Genomic DNA, 20,535 nt, shown 5'->3' with positions numbered 1-20,535 from the left:
ATAATTCCTCCTCTTTTGGGTTGTGGTGGTAAATGAATTTTATAATCTGCAAAAAGATTTCAGGCATTTCATTTCATTTCATTTCTATTTTTACCAAATATTGGGGGGACTTGTAATTTTTGTATATTGATAATATTTAGAGAGCTACATCAGGATGTATTTTTCCCCCATTTGTTATGCATTTACCTCATTGTGGTTTCTACAGACAGCATTTTTTGTGCAAGTGGATATGATATAGTAAACTCTGGATTGGGGTTCAGAATGCCTCTGTTCAGGGGCTATTTCTAGATGCATTTACCATGAAAACTTAGACAAATTACTTATCCTTTCTAAATTTCAGCTTTTTAATCTGAAAAGCTAGTATGATATAAGTCTTGGATTAAAGAGAAAAATTCACACTCACACAAATTCATAGGATTAGATGCACAGTATTAAACACAGGACAAGATGTTATGTTTTTTTGTTTTTGTTTTTGTTTTTGAGCAGAAAGTGGGGTGGAGAAGGAGAGATAATCATAAGCAGACTCTGTGGACCCAGGCATGGGGCTCAAAACAAGGACTCTGAGATCATGACCTGAGCCAAAACCAAGAGTCAGATGCTTAATCAACTGAGCTACCCAGGTGCTCCATGTTATGCTACTTTAAAGATAAAATATTTATAATTCTAAAAATTCAATAGGCCTATAAAAATGAATATTTGCTACATGATCATCCTATCAAGATACCTCCAGAGGTGATTTTTCATGGTGCAACAGTTGTGCATTGCAATTTTTCACCTGTCCTTACTCTGAGATGGTGGTAGGCAGATTAATACCCCTACCTTCCCCCTAAAATGTCCATGCCCTGATCCCTGGAACCTTTCAGTATGTTACATTACACGGCAAAGAGACTTGAAGACGTAATTATGATGATGGATGTTAAAATAGGCAAAGTATCCTGGATTTCTCAGATGGGTTGGATCTAATCACATGAGCCATTGAAAGAAGAGAGCTCTCTAGCTGGCAGCAAGAGAGATGCAGCTGAAGAAGTCACAAAGATTCCAAGTGTGAGTACGATTCCAAGTGCCTTTGCAGTTCTGAGGTTAGGTGCTAAACATGTCGACCAGGGGAAGACCTCTGAGAACTAAGATCCGGCCCAGTAGATGACTAGCAAGGAAGCAGGGACCTCAGTTCCTCCAGGACAGGAGCTGGACTCTACAGACATCCTCACTGAACATAGAAGGAGATTTTCCACAGAGGCTTCAGAGAGGAGCCCAGTGGGCCAACACCTAAGTTGCAGAGCCGGACCACCCCAGGATGAGCCAGGAGGCACTTCCTGCCCCAGGATGGGCAGGGAGCTGTCCAAGGCAATACAACGCACTGCCTCGCCCACCACCGACAGTCTGCAAACCAATAACCTGAGTAGAGAATGTTTGTGGAACACACATTTAATAAAACTAAAACCTCTGAGGAGTAGAGTCCATGTGGCCTATGCAAAAAATCTGGGATCAGCCCAGAGGAATGAAAGTCTTCCTTTTTGAGTTTTAGGGCTATTTTAAATAAAGCTGCCCCTTCACTCCGCAGAGATTTGCAAGTGGCCTTTCACTGGCTGAATCAATCTTTGCAGGATCCCTGCATTTTTGGAAATGATGTATTGGGCTTCTCTGCAGGGCCAGATGTTGATGTGGACTTTTGTTGGACTGGAGATTATAGAGACTCTCCATATAAAAGTGTCCACTCTGGATTTCATTAGGAAACAAATGAGCTATGGCCAGTCCTGAGGTTTACACAGGGACCCGGGCTCAAAGCACAGCTGTTTCCTTCCCGTTTCCAGATCAGAAATAAACAGCGTTGCTCGAAATTGACCAGGTCCCCTGTCTACCCCCTACTGGTCACAGGCCACCCTTTGATTTCAGCTGGTCCCCAGCTGTCCCTGCATCCTGCCTCCTTCACCCTCACCTGCCTCCCTCACAACCCACCTCGCTTAGGAGAGATTAGGACCAAGAGACAGGGTAGCTGGCAGTCCATTTCAATCAGAATTAATGTGACTTCGTCTCCTGCTGGCCAAGACCCCAAAACTCCAGTTGTAGAGCGGATTACATTTGTGAAAACATTTTACTGAATTTGGCAACTCGTTTTCATGTCCCCCACAGCGGATTCAAATTCTCATTCAGAGAGGGTTGTCCGAGGCATTTTTTGATTGGCCTGCATATAGCAGTGAATCACTATGGGGGACAAACACTCTTATTTTTCATCCTGCCTCCAGGGTCCTCGAACTCCCCTTCTCTGGGTAATACACAGACTGAACTCTCCAAAGAAGCACTTAAGTTTCAGTCATTCTAAATTTATTGCCTTTTTAATTTTATAGCATTTTTTTTTTGCTCGGTGTACTATGCATAGTTTCAGTGTTGGCAGTTTGAATGTCTACCAGGACACACATCCAAAAATCCAGTCCTGGTGGCAATCGATTAACAAGAGCCTTTTGCAAGAGTCATTAACCTCTGCATTTTATTCTTTCTCAGCAACGTGGTTCTAAAAAAAGACAGGGTGAATGGAAAACCTTTAATGTGAGGCCTGTGGGTGTCCATTTACTTCTCCGCTAAAAATTTGTATTTTTAATCAAACCTTTCAAAATGTTTCCTTCTCTGCCATAGATCAATAGTCTCCTACAAGAAGTGGGTACACTTTTTTCTCATAAGCACAATAAGACGCTGTGCAATTATCGATGCTACGGTCCAAGAGCTGAACAGAAGGTAGCTGACTAGAATCGGCTGTGCTCAATCATGACAGTTCTGTTTCCCGAAGTCCTCCAACAGTTTGATTAGAATTGCTCTTTCTTACCCCTTCCCTTATCTACTTAAAGCCTATCGAAATCTAACAGTGCCTCTCAAACCTTAGCTTGCATGTGACTCCCTCTGGGATGATGTCACGATTCGGATTCTGATTTAGTAATTCTCTGGGGGAGGGCTGAGTGTCTGCATGCCTAACCATCTCCCGGGGGAGGCCCTGGCACTTCAGGGCTACACTTTGAGGAACACAGCTCTAGTTCGTGTGTGAAGGACACTGCGTAGAGACCCAGGCCAGTCTGGTGCTGCCATTCACCAGCCCAGTGACCCTAGGTAGGCTATTGCCTCCATGCTCGTTTACTCACATGTAGTATTAAGTATCTAAAAATTTTGCAGGCAGGATAACAAGGAAAAATATAGGTAAAGCCGTTGGCAGCATGCTCTGCCTACAGGAAACACTACATAATGGAGAGTTTTAATGCTATTTTTTAATCTTCCCTTCACCTAACTCTTGTATGGACCACATTTTTATCCATTTATTTTTATTTATTTACTTTTTTTTAAAGATTTTACCTATTTTTTCATGAGAGACACACAGAGAGAGGCAGAGACATAGGCAGAGGGAGAAGCAGTTTCCCTGCGGGGAGCCCGATACAGGACTCAATCCCAGGACCCTGGGATCACGACCTGAGCTGAAGGTGGATGCTCAACCTCTGAGCCACCCAGGTGCCCCTTTTTTTATCCACTTACTCAGAAAAGCGGAGACAGGAAACAGCATCCAGAGCCTGGATTGAGGCATTCCTATAACAGAGGAATGTCACTGGACAACGATCTGCTAACCAGAGAATAATGGGGCAGTTGGAGTCTAAGCAGTGGGACTGTCATGCTCCTCCTCTGCAGGGAGGTAAGCAAGGCTAGTGGGGTCATTAGGAAAGATGGCATGAACAAAGAGTGTCTAGTCCTGAAAATAGTGGTAAGAAGGCCCGGCATCCAGAGACACCTGTGTTTTGGATGGCTGTTTCTGGGCAGGCGCATTCCAGGGTGGAGGTCACATTTGAGGTTACCCTGGGACAGATAAGACTGGTCCCGTGGTGCTCCTTCCAACATTGCCTTTATGGAATGAGTACTGCTGACCCACTTTCACGCGTCATGTCTCCCTCTTCATTATTTATTACTCATTTGCATTTTTGGTCTTGCCTCATCCTTACACTTCTCCTGTGAGAGAAGAGGCAGTGTTTTGATTTTCATAAGGACAATGAGATTTCGAGTGGCCTGGAAACCTCTAGTACACAGCGGAGCTGGATGCTCACAGACCTCCCTCCTCCAGGGCCAGGGTGCTCCAGGGTGCTATGGGGTGGTCCCATAGCTAGAGAAAACTGGAAATGTCTCACAGATGCGATGCTCAAAGTTCATGGCAGACTAGATTGCAGTGGGAAATTCTCTGTGACTATGTTTATGTGAAGCAAATTTATGTGGCCTCAATCTCTTTCTATTTCCTTTTTTAAAACAGGAGGGAAAAAATAAATGCAGAAAGGAAAGTGAGCTGAATGCCAGTTAATATTGTGGGCAAAGCATTTATAACAGGAAGTGCCAACCATGACGGCAGTTGGAAATCCCCAGATTGTCAAAGCACTCAATTTTTTTTTTTTTTTAATGTTGGGAAAAAGAGGAACGGATAGCAGAGAAAAGAACATAAAGCCAGTGCCTTGGAGATCACCCCCTGCCCATCGACCCATTTTCCATGTAAGTAAGTGAGGCAGGTGGCGTGGTCTGGCCACGTTGGGAACCCTAGTTCCTCTCTCTCTTCCTGCATCCCTCCTGCCTTCTTTGCTTTCATTCTCAAGGGCAGGATTAAACCCCAAACCCAGGGCAGCCAGCAATGGATATGTTCTGTGCCTTCGGTAGTGGAACACGTTAGCTGTTTTTGCTGCTTGTCTGTTACACAAGATTCCTCCTCTCATTTCTCTTGATAATTAATCCTGACTGTAGGAAGGGGCGTGCTGCTTCGCCTGGGCCTCTTACGGGGCTGCATGTTGCTCTTATTAGGTTGAGGATGAATTATGTGACCCTAACTAGCTAATTGGATTTTCTCACTGAGGTTGCTCTGAGCAAAATGGGAGACAACGAGCTCCAAGAGTGAGGAACCCTGGTATGAAGGGTGAGCAGACAGCTTTGCTGGAGGCAGGGCAGTGTCACTGAGGCGCCGTGCCTGGGACACCTCCTCCTCTGGGGTAGAGGAGTCACTGGCTATGTTAGTTATCTGAGCTGCATCCTGGTTATTGGTAAACTACTCTAACCGATGAGCCAATGGCACTTGAGACAGACACCAGAGTACCTGATTTTCAAGAGCCTTTGTCAAAGCTCCAAGGGCTCTTTATGGTCTGTGCTGCAGGCTCAAGTCAGCACCTTCTCACCAAATATATCCCCACCTGCTCCTATCATCTTGTATCGTGCATGAAACCATCAGGTTTTATACTGACAGTGGACTATGTCTCCCTGCTAGACCAGCACCATCCAGAGTAGCATGCTTCTAGTTATTTTCAGAAGTACATTTTGAACGGGTAAAATAAAGCCCAGGGGACTAGCAAATGTGGGTAGACAAAAAAATGTATGGAAGCATTTGGAATATAGGATATATTAAGAAGAGCATCTTTTCTCAGAGAGTGCCATCTTTTTCTCTAGAGACACTCTATATAGAATGAAATTAATGACACCTGTCAGGGTAGAAGAAATTCGTTGAGGGAGTAGAGGTGTCCCCCCAAACCCAAGGGATCAGCAAATAAAGGGTCCCCAAAGATTAACTTTGCTTTCTTTATTTGCCCAGAACACATTCCCATTTTAGGCCCGTAAATATATTTTTATATTTATTTTGACTCTTACTGAGTATCATTTAACAGTATCTAAGCAGACATAGAAAAGGAAGCAATGTCTTGAAAATTTGAGCTCATGTGAGTAACTTTAAAAAAACACTTTTATATTGGAAAATTCAACTTTATTGTGCGAAATATGTTTTACCTGTTTTATTGTGGTGAGTCTAAATGGCTTTATCTAAGGGTTAAATCGATGCTGTTCAAGGAAGGCGGATGCACTTTTGTTAATACGCGTCATTTGCTATTATGGTGAGGTAGAGACTTCATTGGTTTTAGTCCTACAAAATGGGCACTATATAGGGTTTGAAATTTGCTAAATTCCTCAATTTAGTTTAAAATATTAATTTGGCTATCATTAAATATATGTCTTTTGGTTGGACAATTTTTATATCTTTAATGAGTTTAATTAAAATTGCATAATGGATTTATCCATGTGAAATTCCTGTTTTTCATTAAGACCAAACTTGCAGGGAAAAAGGACATATGGTCATTTAGAACTAATTCAGTGAAATAAAGGAGGGTTTACATTTCCCTAATTTAAGTGAAAAGACCGCTCACTAGCCCCACAAATGCACACATACACACCTGGAACATACACACACACTTGTACACACAGACAGGCACAACTTAGCTAGGAAAATGGAGTTGTCTAATTCTTTTTTTATTCTCATTAGTCAGGCGTTCCTTTTCCATTCACAGTGTTTATTTGCTCCTTTTCCCTCCTTAAACGTGTGTGTGTGTGTGTGTGTGTGTAAGATAGTGTGTACATAGTTGTAGCTAAAATGGACAATAGCTAAAGAATGTGCCCAGACAGGAGAAATTAAGTGGATGCATTGTTTTTAGGGCCATTTAAGCTAGGTGAAGTAGTTGTGGATAGCTCAAAATCCTCCTTACCTCGGCATTGTTTTTCCAATGGAAGTATAGCTATTATTAGAGCAAAGTACTACAAATAGTAAGATGTTATTCACTCTGTCATATGTTGAAAAAGAGAAAAAGGTACTTTAGCTTTGTTCTCCAGAGTATTCCTGGGCTCTCTTGAAAAAGCAGATGGAGGGGAGAAAGAAGTAAGGGAGTGCCCCCAGAAGAGGGCTTTAAGGGTGGGTTCTGGGGCAGATGGAGGATAGGTTGAAGAGTTGGGGGTCTGTGAGAAAACCCTCTGACACAGCTTTAGGAGATCTAGAAATTGGAGGCAAGAGAAAAGTATTTTGAAGCATTGCAATAGCCTATGAGCTGGATCTTTTTCAGTGTTCTTCCAAAAAACACAAATATTAAGTTTCTACTTTAAAAATCATTTTTAATTGATGGACTCTCTTTGAAACTGTGTGAAAAAGGCCCTGGCTTATATTTGGATATTTTACTTTTATGTGTAGTTTTTGCTTTTGTTCTTGTGATTTTGATTCTTTATATGGTAGAAGAAAAAAATGGAGGTCATTTTACAACGTTAAAGATATTATATTTTAAGGCTTATTAAAAGTATTTACATCGTCTTTTCTATTGCTCCAGCGTTCTTTTAAAGTTTTTATTATGATCACCGGGTGTTCATCACAACAAGTGCACTCCTTAATCCCCATCACTTATTTCCCTCAACTCCTCCCCTCCGACAATCATCAGTTTGTTCTCTGTAGCTAATATTCTGTTTTTTTGGTTTCTCAATCTCTCTCTCTCTGTCTCCTCTGTTCATTTGTTTTGTTTCTTAAAGTCTGCATACGAGGGAAATCATATTTGTCTTTCTGTGACTGAATTTCACTTTGTATGATACTCTCTAGCTCCGCCCATGTCATTGCAAATGGCAAGATTTCATTCTTTTTATGGCTGAATAATATTCCTGTGTGTGTACCACATCTTCTTTATCCATTCATCTATTGTTGGACATGTGGGCTGCTTCCATATCTTGGCTATTGTAAATAATGTTGCTTTAAACACAGGAGAGGATGTATCCCTTTGAAGCAGTGTGTTCAAATTTTTTTGGGTAAATACCCAGTAGTGTAATTGGTGGATCATAGGGCAGTTCTATTTTTATCTTTTTGAGGAACCTCTATTCTGATTTGCACAGTGGCCTCACCAGTTTGCATTCCCACCAACAGTGCAAGAGGCTTCCTTTTTCCCCACATCCTCACTGACCCCTCTTGTTTCTTGTGTTGTTCATTTAGCCATTCTGACAGGTGTGAGGTGATATCTCCTTGTAGTTTTGATTTGCATTTTCCTGATGAAAACTTATGTTGAGCATCTTTTCCTGTGTCTGCTGGCCATTTTGTATGTCTTTTGGAGAAATGTCTGTGTCTTCTGCCCATTTTTAAATTGGATGATTTGTTTTTGGAATGCTGAGTTGTAGAAGTTCTTTATATATTTTAGATAATAATGTTTTATCAGATATGTCATTTACAAACATCTTCTTCCATTCAGAAGGTTGCTTTTTAGTTTTGTTGACTGTTTCTTTGGCTGCACAGAAGATTTCATTTTGATGCAGTCCCAAAAGTTCATTTTTGCTTTGGTTTCTCTTGACCTGGCTTGAAAAAAGTTGCTACAGCCAATGTCAGAGAGATTACTACCTGTGCTCTTTTCTGAGAGTTTTATAGTTTTAGGTGTCATATTCAGGTCTTTAATCCATTTGAAGTTTACTTGTGTGGATTGCATAATCAAATGGTCCTGTTTCATTCTTTTGTATGTTGCTGACCAGTTTTTTCAACACCCTTTGTTAAAGACTGCTTTTTCTCATTGGATGCATCTTTCCCGCTTTGTTGAAGATTGACCATACAACTGTGGGTTTATTTCTGGATTTTCTATTCTATTCTTTTGCTCTATGCATCTATTTTTGTGCCACTACCACCCTGATTTGATTACTATAGCTTTGTAATACAACTTAAGTCTGGAATTATGATGCCTCCAGCTCTGCTTTCTTTTTCAAGATTGCCTTGGCTCTTCAGGGTCTTTTGTGATTACACACAAATTTTAGCGTTGTTTGTTCTAGCTCTGTGAAAAATGCTGGTGGTATTTTGATAGAGATTGCATTAAATGTGTAGATTGTTTTGGGTAGTAGAGGCATTTCAACAATATTTGTTCTTCCAAATGAGTGTGGATTGTCTTTCCATTTCTTTGTACCATCTTCAACTTCTTTCATCAGTGTTTTATAGTTTTTAGAGTACAGGTCTTTCACCTCTTTGATTAGGTTTATTCCCAGGTATCTTATTATTTGTGGTGTAATTGTAATGGGATTGTTGTCTTAATTTATGCTTCTACTGATTCATCATTGGTGTATAGAAATGCAACAAATTTCTGCAGTGTGATTTTGTATCCTGTGACTCTACTGAATTCATTTATTATTTCTAGTGTTTTTTGGTGGAGTCTTTGGGTTTTATATATATAGTAACATGTCATTGGAAAATAATGAAAATGTTACTTTTACCTTACTGATTTGGATGTCTCTTATTTCTTTCTGCTCTCTGATTGCTATGGATAAGCCTTTCAGAACTATGTTGATTAAAAGTAGTAAGAGTGGACATCCTTGTCTTGATCCTGACCTTAAAGGAAGGGCTCTCAGCTTTTTTCCATTGAGGATGATATCAGTTGTGGGTTTTTCATGTATAGCCTTGATTTTGTTAGTTATGTTCTCTCAAAACCTACTTTGTTGAGGGTTTTTATCATGAATAAATGTTGTACTTTGTCAGATGCCTTTTCTGTATCTATTGAAATGATCATATGGTTCTTATCCTTCCTCTTATTGATGTGATATATTACACTGATTCATTTGCAAATATTGAACCACACTTGCAACCCAGGAACAAATCATGATCATGGTGAATGATTTTTTAAAATGTATTTAATGTTGGGCTTGGTTTGCTGGGACTTTGGTAGGGATTTTTGCATGTACATTCATAAGAGCTATTGGTCTGTAATTCCCCTTTATTTATTTATTTATTTATTTATTTTGTTGTTGGTGGTGGTGTCTTTATTTGGTTTTGGTATCAGTATAATGCTGGCTTTGTTGAATAAATTTGGAAGCTTTCCTTCCCTTCTATTTTTTGGGATGAGTTTGAGAAGAATAGATATTAAAGTCTTCTTTAAATGTATGGTAGATTTTGCCTGTGAAGCCATCTTGTCCTGGGCTTTTGTTTTGGGGGAGTTTTTTTGATTACCGATTCAATTTCTTTGCTGGTAATTGGTCTGTTCAAATTTTCTATTTCTTGTTTCAGTTTTGGTAGGTTATATGTTTCTAGGAACTTATCCATTTCTTGTGGGTCATCTATTACTCAAGATTTAAAAAGGAGGATTGTTCATCTTTCATCTGTGAATCTCTCAGTCAACTCTTAGCTGGAGAATAGCTATTTGCATGCAAAATGCTTCAGGAAAAGGCAGATTTACAAAGCAGCCTGGGAAGCCTACCTGCTCCCAGGATCACCACTTCCATTGGACTTCCTTCTGATGCACCATCTAGGCCTCCTCCATGATTCTTTCTCTTCACTCACTGCTTCTAGAACTCTCCATCTGCACTGTTTAAACTTTGACAACATAATATCTGTCTCCAGTTCTCCCCTAAAACTGCTCCAAAGTCCACGTTCCCTTGTTCTCATTGTCTTTTAACTCCACATGCTTGACACTCCTCCTTGAGCTTTGTACTTCCCCTTCACTATTTCCTGTTCCCTCTTCCTTTCTCAAAATGAATGTGACTGCTTTCTATGATTCTGTCCCCCATTTCTGCTGTTCTACCACCCCCCACGCCCCTCACTCCTCATCTCCCACCATGGCCCATTGGCATGCCTGCCACATTCATACCTCGAGGTGTGAATGATTAATATCTTGAGGGAGTCATTCACATATTCACTTGTTCAAATGCCTTACTGAAAACTTTCTCAGGGTCAGCCACTGGGATAGACACTGGTCATACAGAGATGAAGGATGTATCCTTGGAAATAAACAATTCAATTAGTATAATAAGAGCCAAGTTAGGAATTTCCCTTCTGGGCCCCCTATCAACTTCTTTCTTTTATTTTAGTCTACCTGTATTTTTCTACTTATTATTTATTCCCATTTTAAGAGATGCTGCTCTTTATTTCTCAATATATTTCTTGTAATTTTAAGGCCATGATTGATTTGAAGGTGGCATGACATTGTGATCAATTGTAGCAGTGAATACTTGATCCTGTTTTTAAGTTTAATTTACATTCTTGGGTTTTTATATCAGTCACAGGGAAGAATTTACCTAGTTTATGATTGTTTAAATAATATAAATCATAAGCTTAGACTCCTGAAAAAAAACTTTCAAGTTAGATATCAAATAAACAATGACTCAGCATTATGATTGCAGATGCTCAGTCATTTATTAATTATATCAGTAAATTTCCTGTCATTACTTTCATCCACTAGATTGTGCTTTCTTTTATCAAAATTCTGACTCTCAGCCTCCCCACATGAGTCATTTTGTGATTATAAAATTAGTAAATGGTTAATCATATCCTGTTGGCACAAATTCTTGATTTAGTGGAGGAACTCAAAAACTCAATATGGTAGAGCTTCACAACCATGTTATACAAATTTGCAATCGAGCAGCCAATTTTGAAAATATTCCTGATTTGCTACAATGTGCTATTTAAAATGAAAAATCTCTATTCTTCCTCAAGTATGTTAATGCAAGAAATTCGAAATAATCTGATCTGGCATGTTAAGGGTATGTCATTCAGACCAATATACCTGTGTTGGTCAATGAAGTCCAACTCTTAGAATATTATGATGATCCTGAATATGTATTTCATGCCCAAGAAGAAAGGCTTTAACATACCTTTTACATTTATCTTGGTTTTCTCGGATACAAAATTGAAATCATCTGAGTCCGGTTTAAAATTCAATAGAAAATTACAAGTGTCTGATTCCTACAAAAGTATTTTTTTATGTGTCTTTCAAAATTATAAATTTCTATACATTTCAAGGAAGATTTTTCAGGTATCATAAAAATCACTATGCAGAATTTGATTTTGCAATAATTTTAGAAGAAATTAAGGCAGATTTTTTTTTTTAATTTTTGGACACTGGATATTGCTGTGTCATCTTTAAAGCAAAATGTAATCTTTATTTCCAGCCCCAAAATGTAGAAAATATCTAAGAATAATAGAAAAGCATTCCCACACGTAGCGAAACAGCAGTTTTTCTCACTATAGTCACAGAATGAGTTTCCTTTGGAGAGAAGAAGTGATGTTTTGTCCTTGGGGCACCTGCATTGCTGGCTGATTGTTGTAAGTCTATTTAGGATCTAAGGTGTGCCAAGACTCTATTTTTCTTTTTCTTTTCTTTTTTTTTAATCAAAGATCAGATCAGAATTTCAAAGGAAACATAGAACACCTGTTTATGCCCACCTCTCCATGACTTGAGGTCTGTTTCAGTTCAGTGCTATGTAATTTGGAGGTTAAGTATTACCAAACCCATTTGGTTCTTAGAGTTGGAGAGAGTGGCTATGACTCTATTTTTTAATCTGATATTTGATTTTTATTCTCAATTTATCCTATGCCTTCTTAGGGTATGTATAAGAGGGCTATTTTTTAATGGGGTACTCTGAAATTTCAACAATATTGGCTTTTATTTTTTAAATGATACTTTCTTGTAAAAGTTAATTTGAAGAAATCATTCTTTAAAAAAAAAATTCTGGCTGTATCATGCTGACAGCAAAAAGTAAAAAGCACAGCATTTTGGGCTTAATGGAACTTAGAATCTACAGAAATTCAATAAATGGGATACCCTTAAGACAGATAAGGAAACTGAGGCCAGATAGACTTTTGAAATTAAGTTAATAAGAGTGCAAACAGTTGAGTTGAAAACTGGCTTAGTCTTTGTTTTAGCATTTGCTCCTCAGTCATTTCTCAGTGACTTTCTCTGCCACTCACCATAGCTTTGTTGCCTCTTATTATTATTATTTTATTATTTTCTGAGAGTATGGATATGAGGAAACACCCGGGGGTATTTTCCCCTTGCTCTAAGATACAATCCGTAGTGTTTGGTGTTGGTGCATTCAACAACCATAGCATGAATAAGTCCAGGTCCTGGGCATTTGGATAGGTCTTGAGGAGCACAGAATCATGACCATATTTATTCCCTTTTGAAATCATATGTATGTGGACTAAAAAAAGCATTCAAAATATGCTAAGATAATCCCTTTCTACCCTGTGTTGGTCTGTATTTGGTGCTTCTTACTCTTTGAAGAAAGCTTAGCCCAAGAATGCATGAAATGAAGTGTTGCTTCATATGGAGAAGCAGGACAGGGTGGAGGTGGGGCAGAAGCCCTGGATTTTCTGTCTCCCCATTAACAAGTTTCAAGATGCCCAGAACACTCTTACTCCCACACATTACTTCCTACTCTTATGTTTAAAGCAGGACGGATTATGTCTGGGAATGATGCTGCTAGTCCTAAGTTGATGAGCTAGTAAGACCTATAAACCTTAGTTCATAAAGCATCCATGTAGGCTGAAATGATGAGATTTGGAATAATTAAGTAGTCTGGTGTCTGTGAAAATGATTCCCTAAGATGCTCATTATTTCCAACTCTGTTCACCTCAAAGCTAGACAAGAGGGAAGTAGCAGAAGAGTGATAGCAGAAAGGGGTGTGATGGCAGGAACTTTGGGGGTCTTCATGGAGGGACAAATTTGGCAATACTTTCTGAGGAGCAGTGGGACACCCTTGCTGCCAATAACAGCGTGAATGTTCACACGATAGTTGTTGGAATGATCGGCAATAATATTACTGATAGTACTGTGCAGAAAGGGAAAATGCTCCTGGGTGTTTCCCCCTGTCCATACTCTCAGAAGATAAGTAAGTAAATAATGAAAGAACGACAATGGTATGATAAATGTGAGGAGAAAGTGGAGAAATAAATAGGGACCAAGCTAGTTGTTGACTGAGCTGTTCCTTCTCTCCTTAATGAGGTCTTTGTGCCCAGCTGAGCACCAGCTTGGTGAGGACATCCTCCCCTGGAAACACATCCAGTACCTGAAGAGCCTGAAACTCAGTCCAGAGGTGACACTCTCAGCTTCCAAAGGGAAACTGAGGAAGGCTTCTCATGGAAAATGGGGTTTGACCTGGACCTTGAAGAATGGTCCAGAGAAAGATGAGTGTTAAAGAGTACTTTTGATCAATGTGTGCATTATATGGTGACTTGATGACCCTTTGTTAGACTGTGAAGTGGTGGTGGTGGGAACCAGATAGGAAGAGTTTGAGGAGAAAGGGAAGATGGAAACTATGGTCCCTGAAACAGTCACCCCCTTGTGTGTGTACTTAAGGGGCTTCACCATTGCCTCCAGGCATTGAACGGTTTTGTTGTTAATGTGTGTCTCTCACTGGATTGGGAATTGTGTGCTACCTGCCTTTCCAGGTGTGCTCAGGGCTTTAGCAGGAGACCTGGCACATACTAGGTGCTCCCTATTTGGCCCTTTATTAAAAAAAAAAAAAAAAGCCAAAACACTACCTCATATTTCTTGGCAGACCAAGCTAGGTAAATTTCCAAAAATAAGCCAGACTCCCATAAACCCAGTTTCCTGCATATGAGGTCCCTTTACCCCTTCTTCCCATCTTTTGCTTACTTTCAGGTTCCCATGTTTCTTTCTGCAGCATACAAAACCCTTTCATCTGATATATTTAATTTTATATGAATATGAACTTTACACAACGTTACCCTTGAGGGATCTTAGTACTACTGGGTAATCTCAGGCTAAGTTCTGGCAGAGGAATTTTAAGCATCCGGGGGTGGGACTTGAAGGTATAATAGGTGAGGGGTTTGAAGCTGTTTCATTGTAGCTGATTGTTTGGGTTCTGGGGATGATATATTCAGGGGAGGCAGGTGCCCCAACCAGGTGTGGCCTTCAGTGAGTGCAAGCTTCAATCCCCATATCACCTTCATTGCTATTCTTCTGAGGCCTGGTCCAGCCCTCCTTTCTGCTGGTTCCCCCTCCCTCACCCCTGGACATTCCCATGAACTTGGTCCACCTCTTCTCTCCCTATGTGCTATTGTCTCTCACCAACCCTGTTTTCACTTTATCAGACATTTCTTGTTGCCTTCCCATCTTTGATCTAACAAAACAATAACTGCCTGTTTGGGAGACGAAAACTGAGTTAAGCAATGCTTAGCTTGAATTTTTTTTTAATCTATCTTAAGTTTGTAAGCATTTTATTAAACTGTCTGAAACCAGCAATGTTTACATTATTTAAAATTTTCATAAAACTTCTGATCTTGGTTAGGGTTTTCCTCCTCAAGATACATTCAATTTCACCCTAGTGTTTTGCTCTACTTGTCCTGTTTGATGTTATCTGCAGGAATCCCACAAGCTTTGTGGCTGCTGGAGTTGGTTCACTGCCAGGGGTAAACTTCATGTTCACTAGCTATGCTTCCTGGTAAGTAAGAGAAAATGTGGCTTTTGAATTGAAATGAAAAACAGGATAACATCCCACCCTCACAGCTTCACCTTCATGTAATTCCCTATAAACATGACTCAGGCGCATGTGAGCACCTCCATTTCAAGGCAGAGGCAGCATCTGTGGACACTTTCATGCTGAGTCAACTAGGAGGCCGGGTGGAAAATGCAGCTCTTACCTGGCAAACGTAATGCAATATAATAAGCTACCGTATGCAAGGGAAGCTTGAAATGTGTTTCTGATATGGTTTTGTTGGAGCTGTAAGCTTATGTTCTCATTTGCAACGGCACGGAAAGAAATACTGTTGGACGTGGGGATGACACACAAAGTAAGGATTACAAAGGGATAAAAAGTGCAGCTGGAGCTTGAAAGACTCCAGTTTCTCCAGCCTGGGCTCTGGATTTGCATTCTGCTCTGCACATGGGCAGCAGGTTCCATCTTAACCACGGCCACGTGGCACTCAGGTTCTTCTATCCGGGTATGTAACTGGAGGAGGAGGAGGCTGTGGATTAGGCTGTGAAGTGTCTTTTTCTACTTTGGGGCATTATTTCAGTCAGAGCTCCTGTCATTTGAAATGCCCGCCTGCTCACCAAAATGTGTGTAAAGCCCTGCTTCTTCATGCTGCTGCGGTGGAGGACTGTGAATGGTGCAGTCCAAGCAATTTACTGCAGAGCCATCTAAGAATCATCTTTGTAACTGAAATACAGATAAACATATTTCCTTCCTTTTTAAATCATCCTTGCAAAGCTGTCAATAGAGAAAAGACTGAAGAACCTAACAACCAACAACTATGCGAAAAAGTTTAGCGGAGGAGATATATTTGAAAGTAGCAACAAATCGTTGTGTCTTTAGACTAGTGTATTGATTGACAAGTGTTCCTATAACCCTTTGCATGTCCTTCCAATTATGATACTATAGAACTATCATTCAAGGTACAGGCATTGCCTCCATCCCCAGGGACTTTATAATCAAGTTTGAGATTGTTAAGAACTCACTTTTGCAGAGCATGATGTTGGGGCTGGAAGCCATTTGAGGACTCAGTTATTTTTGCTGTGCCGTGCTTTGGGGGACAGAGTCTGGGTGTGTTAAGTGTGGACTAAGAAAACAATGAACTTGAAAGTCATATTTGCTTTCCTGTATTGAAGGCTTGTCAAGGGTGGTAAAAAAAAAAAAAAAGCCTTATCTGTATTTTTGGCGGCTAGTGTGGTTCCCTGAGGAATGTTGGTTAATGTTCCTTGACTCTTGTTAATCATTTACCTTCAGAATAACCCTCTGAAGAATTAAGCATTTATACACACATCTGTCTACACAATGTATCTCTAATAACATGAGCCTCAATTCAAATAAACACCAACTTTCCAAAAACACGCTTCACAGCAGACTCTAGGATTCTATCAACCAAAGTTCTGTCACTGACAAACCAAAACACCACAGCTCCTATCATGACCACAGAGCACACTGCTTGATTTTTAGTGTAATTTGAGATACTCAGAGCTCCATGGTCACGATGATCTGGAAATCTTTTAAGACTTAATTTCATCTTTAATTCTATATAATACTTGCTTTTTGTGTCATCTCCAACACTTCAAGTATGAAGCTCCTCTCTGGCTCTTGATGAGTTCTAGACTAGTAGAGGCATCTCGAATCAAGACACTGAGATGGGCACCTGAGTGGCTCAGTGGTTGAGCATCTGTCTTTGGCTCAGGGCTTGAACCCGGGGTCCTGAGTTTGAATCCTGCAATGGGTTCTCCACAGGGAGCCTGGTTCTCCTTCTGCCTATGTCTCTCCCTCTCTCTGTCTCTCTCATGAATAAATAAACAAAACCTTAAAAAAAAAAAGGCACTGAGAGATATAGGGCTACGTAGCGTCAGTTCAACAGCAACGTCTGGTGGAAGCAATGAAAACAGCAGTGTAAGTGGACTAACTGGATTTTCTCATTCTCTCTTTTTGTTTAGTGTTCGGAAGTAGCACTGACTGTTTTTGAGCTTAGTATGTCTCTGGAGTACTTGGGTTTGAAGGGATATAGCAAGAGGAGCTATAAAACTTCATGCTAATAAGGGCACTGAGATAGTAAGTAACTGAGAGGAAGAGAGAGAGAGAGAGAGAGAGAGAGACAGCTGTAACCATGAATATTCATCAAACTACTGAAGAAGGTCATGCTTGCTACATATGATGGTGCAACCTGAGCCTTGTGATGAGGTTTTTGACAATAGATGTAGGAGCTAAAGTTCAAAAATGATTATGTCATTTACTTAGTTTCACATGACCAGAAGGCAGTTGAGCAAAGACTGAGAACAGAAACAAAATTCCTTCTTTGACTCTCCGTCTAGGTACTTCCCACTCCTCATGGAGGTGGTCCAGACAATGACCTCATCCATCAGGAGATGAGGCATTCGAATAGGTGGGGTATGTATATGTCGTCTCTGTGCATTCATATATGAAAGAATTTCAATAAGAATTCTTGTTTTGAACATAAAAAAATGAAGTCCAGAAAAACAGGAGTAAATATGGCATGTTTGTTGGGTTCTGAGTCCTCTAACTTTTCATTGACTTTTCAGGTCAACTTTACATAAGATATGCCAATGTTTGGGTCTTAATTTATAATTAAATAAATGAACGAGGTTATACTACCTCTGTGTCCCTTTCTGCTAAATTACATAATTTCTAAATTTCTGTGATTTTTAGGACTATCCCTGTACCTTATTGTTGGGGAATGAATCGAACTGACTTTGTAAAACTGATGGTGGGCTTTGAAATCCAGACAGACTTCTGTTGCAAGCATTGTAATGATGAAATAAAAGCATTTTAACTAGAAGATTAATCTGGTAAGAATATACTCTGATGAATGGCTACATATGAATCATCACATATTGCATAAAGCAAAAGCTATTTTAGGAGATGAACTTTAAAGTCAGTTATAAAGATTGGAAATATGGTGCTTCAGGAGTTTGTGTGGATTTCTACTTTTACAAAAACCCAGATTTGGCCTGGTGGAATGAACAACAAGGCAAGTCCCACAACCAAACAGACCAGGCTAAGGTGAGGGGGAGGTGCATGGCAAGAACCACTGAAATGATGTTAAAGGGAAAAGTCAAAAGTATAGGTCAGTGGAAGGAGCTAGTGCATGATCTTAGAGAGCTAGGTTACAGAAAGAGGGAAATCATGCAACTAGAATTTTAGAGGTGGAGGATACCCAGAGGAGATGGTCAAGTATATCTTAAAGAATATGGGTTTCAAGGCAAAGGGAAACAGCAGGCCCAGGGAAGGTGGAGTTGAATTAGACTTAATTCAGGTACTTACTCCACGTGGATTCTACTGGACAGCCTAGTACCTTAGTCCTAAGAACATGTAGCTCTAAACATAAAGTAGGTGCTATTGTGATGCCAACACCCTCGCCCCATTACACACATGCAAAGAATGGAAGTAGTATTTCCAAATCGCATTAGCAATTCCATCTTCATCTTGTGTGTGAAGAGGTGATAGCGCTTGGAAAATGAAATGGATCCAACATGAAGGTAACTTCTAAGAATAGCATCATTACTGTATTTATTCACTGTAATCCTCCACTCCATATGTCTCTCCTCTTCCTCTTGAAAAGAGAATCTGGACTGCTGATTGTCTTCCTCCTTATTATTTTAAATGGTAGCCAGCTTCTTTTAGTCCTTGAAATACAGCACTGATTCAAAGGAAAAAGAATATCTAGAAGTTCTTCCCCACTGGTGAGCCACCAACTTCCAGGGATTCCTTTCATCAAAGATTGTAATACTATCAGTCTCAATGTCTGCTTTGTAAAGAAGTGAATACAATAATGATTTGGAGTTTTATTTTTTTTAAATGGGCTATTTGAGAACCTCTGTTGCTGGATAATATGTGGTGGTGACCAGATGAGTATCATAGTGAATCAAGCTCACAGCCAAATGCTGCTAATATGTACTAGAGGATAATATTCATTCTGCCTATGTTATTGTTTTAAAACATTGATGGTCAAATACAATAAGTACTGAAGTGTACAAAATGATACTAATCCTCCAAATTTGCCTCAAGACAAATTGATGAGCAGGTCAATAATTTGCATTCATCTAATCCAAATTCTTATGTGGCTTCTCAGGATGGCTCCAGCTCTTCAAAAACAAATGTTGAAAAGGGAAAATATAGTAACGATTATATCCAAATTGTCTTTTCATTTGTTGAGAATAAAGACTTTCCATATCCCCAATGTATTATTTTTAGAAAGGAACTTGCTAAGAGCAGCCTGAAAACTCCCATCCCTTAATTTAGAAACAACATACAAAAACTTCAAAAATATACCCCCCTTTTTTTCATAAAAAGGATTATAAGGATCAGTTTATGAAAACATATTCGATGTTATAATTATAGTCAAATTTCAGTGTACTGTTTAAAATACATGCATGTACGTGCATTCAGTACCCAACCAAAAATGATACAATATGCAATTTTGTATTTACTTGTTGAAAAAAACCACATTATTTTAATATAGTCATTTAACAGTAAATGGAAGCATGTACCAATGTTAGATAAAAGATGAGAGTTGTCTTTAAATGTTATGAATATTATTGCATGGCATGTGAATACATGCTATAAATAACATTGAATAACTTACTGACCTATTTTTAAGTTAATGTTATATATTTTGTCACATATTATACCAAAGATCACTCTGTTAAAGGTTCAAGGGTAAACCTATAATAGATCAACATAAATCTATTGAATTCAGAGCAATAGAACTCTTGAGACATACTGAAATAAGTAAGTATAAGAAGATAGAGATTCTAATTAATAATAATATTTGTCATGTACCTAGTCTTTGGCTAATGGAGTAAGAAGCTACACAGAACTGAGGTTACTACTGCAGAGACCTCCCAGGATACCAGAAGTAACTAACTTATAAAGTTACAGAGAGGATAAGTTTGTGTGTTTTGTTCTTCTTAATTTGGAAGGAGGCTGGGTCAGGAAAGTTTTCCTACTGCTGAATAATCTACAGAAATCTTTCCTCTGACTGCCTACACCACTCAGGCTTTCAATGAATTCTAACCAATGCTGATTGAGTTTTTACTAAATGTCAAACACCAGACTAGTAGATGGATAGTAACAGGCCAAAAACAAATGAAAACATTCTCTGTCCTCAGCCTCTCTTTTAATATGGATTCATGTCCCTTTTCCATAATTGAAGGCAGAATGATTTTCATTCATTCATTCTATAAACACTGGGGCCCTATAATGGCTCAGGCACTGTGCTTGGCACAGTTAGGATAATGAAAGGTAACATAATGTAAATAATAACAGAACTGCAATGGCACCTGACACTTGTCTTCATTGCATGCCAGCTATGGTGCTGAGTGCCTTACACCCATTCATCATTTCTTTTAACACCATGAGGCAAGTGTTTGTAGAATTCCCACTTTAGAGATGAGGGCACTGACCAATATGGTCCCCATTTCCATAAAATGTAGTCTAGTGGACAAGCCAGAGAATGAATAATAATTAATGATGTTG

The 20,535-nt window shown here is 39.4% G+C and overlaps 1 long non-coding RNA gene across 1 annotated transcript in view; it reads left to right on the top strand.

The window, feature by feature from the left end:
* The first annotated feature begins 4,430 nt into the window (after nt 1-4,430).
* LOC111091706 overlaps nt 4,431-20,535 on the top strand; it is an 86,127-nt gene continuing 70,022 nt past the window's right edge. Inside the window, exons 1-2 of the long non-coding RNA XR_005376559.1 lie at nt 4,431-4,506; nt 14,923-15,000. This is a non-coding gene — a long non-coding RNA (uncharacterized LOC111091706). The remainder of the gene's footprint in view (nt 4,507-14,922; nt 15,001-20,535) is intronic.

The sequence above is a fragment of the Canis lupus genome, chromosome 22 (genome assembly GCF_011100685.1).
Source record: "Canis lupus familiaris isolate Mischka breed German Shepherd chromosome 22, alternate assembly UU_Cfam_GSD_1.0, whole genome shotgun sequence".
Taxonomy (NCBI): Eukaryota; Metazoa; Chordata; class Mammalia; order Carnivora; family Canidae; genus Canis; species Canis lupus.
The sequence above is the reverse complement of the archived record's forward strand: the minus strand, read 5'-3'. Positions and strand labels throughout refer to the sequence as shown.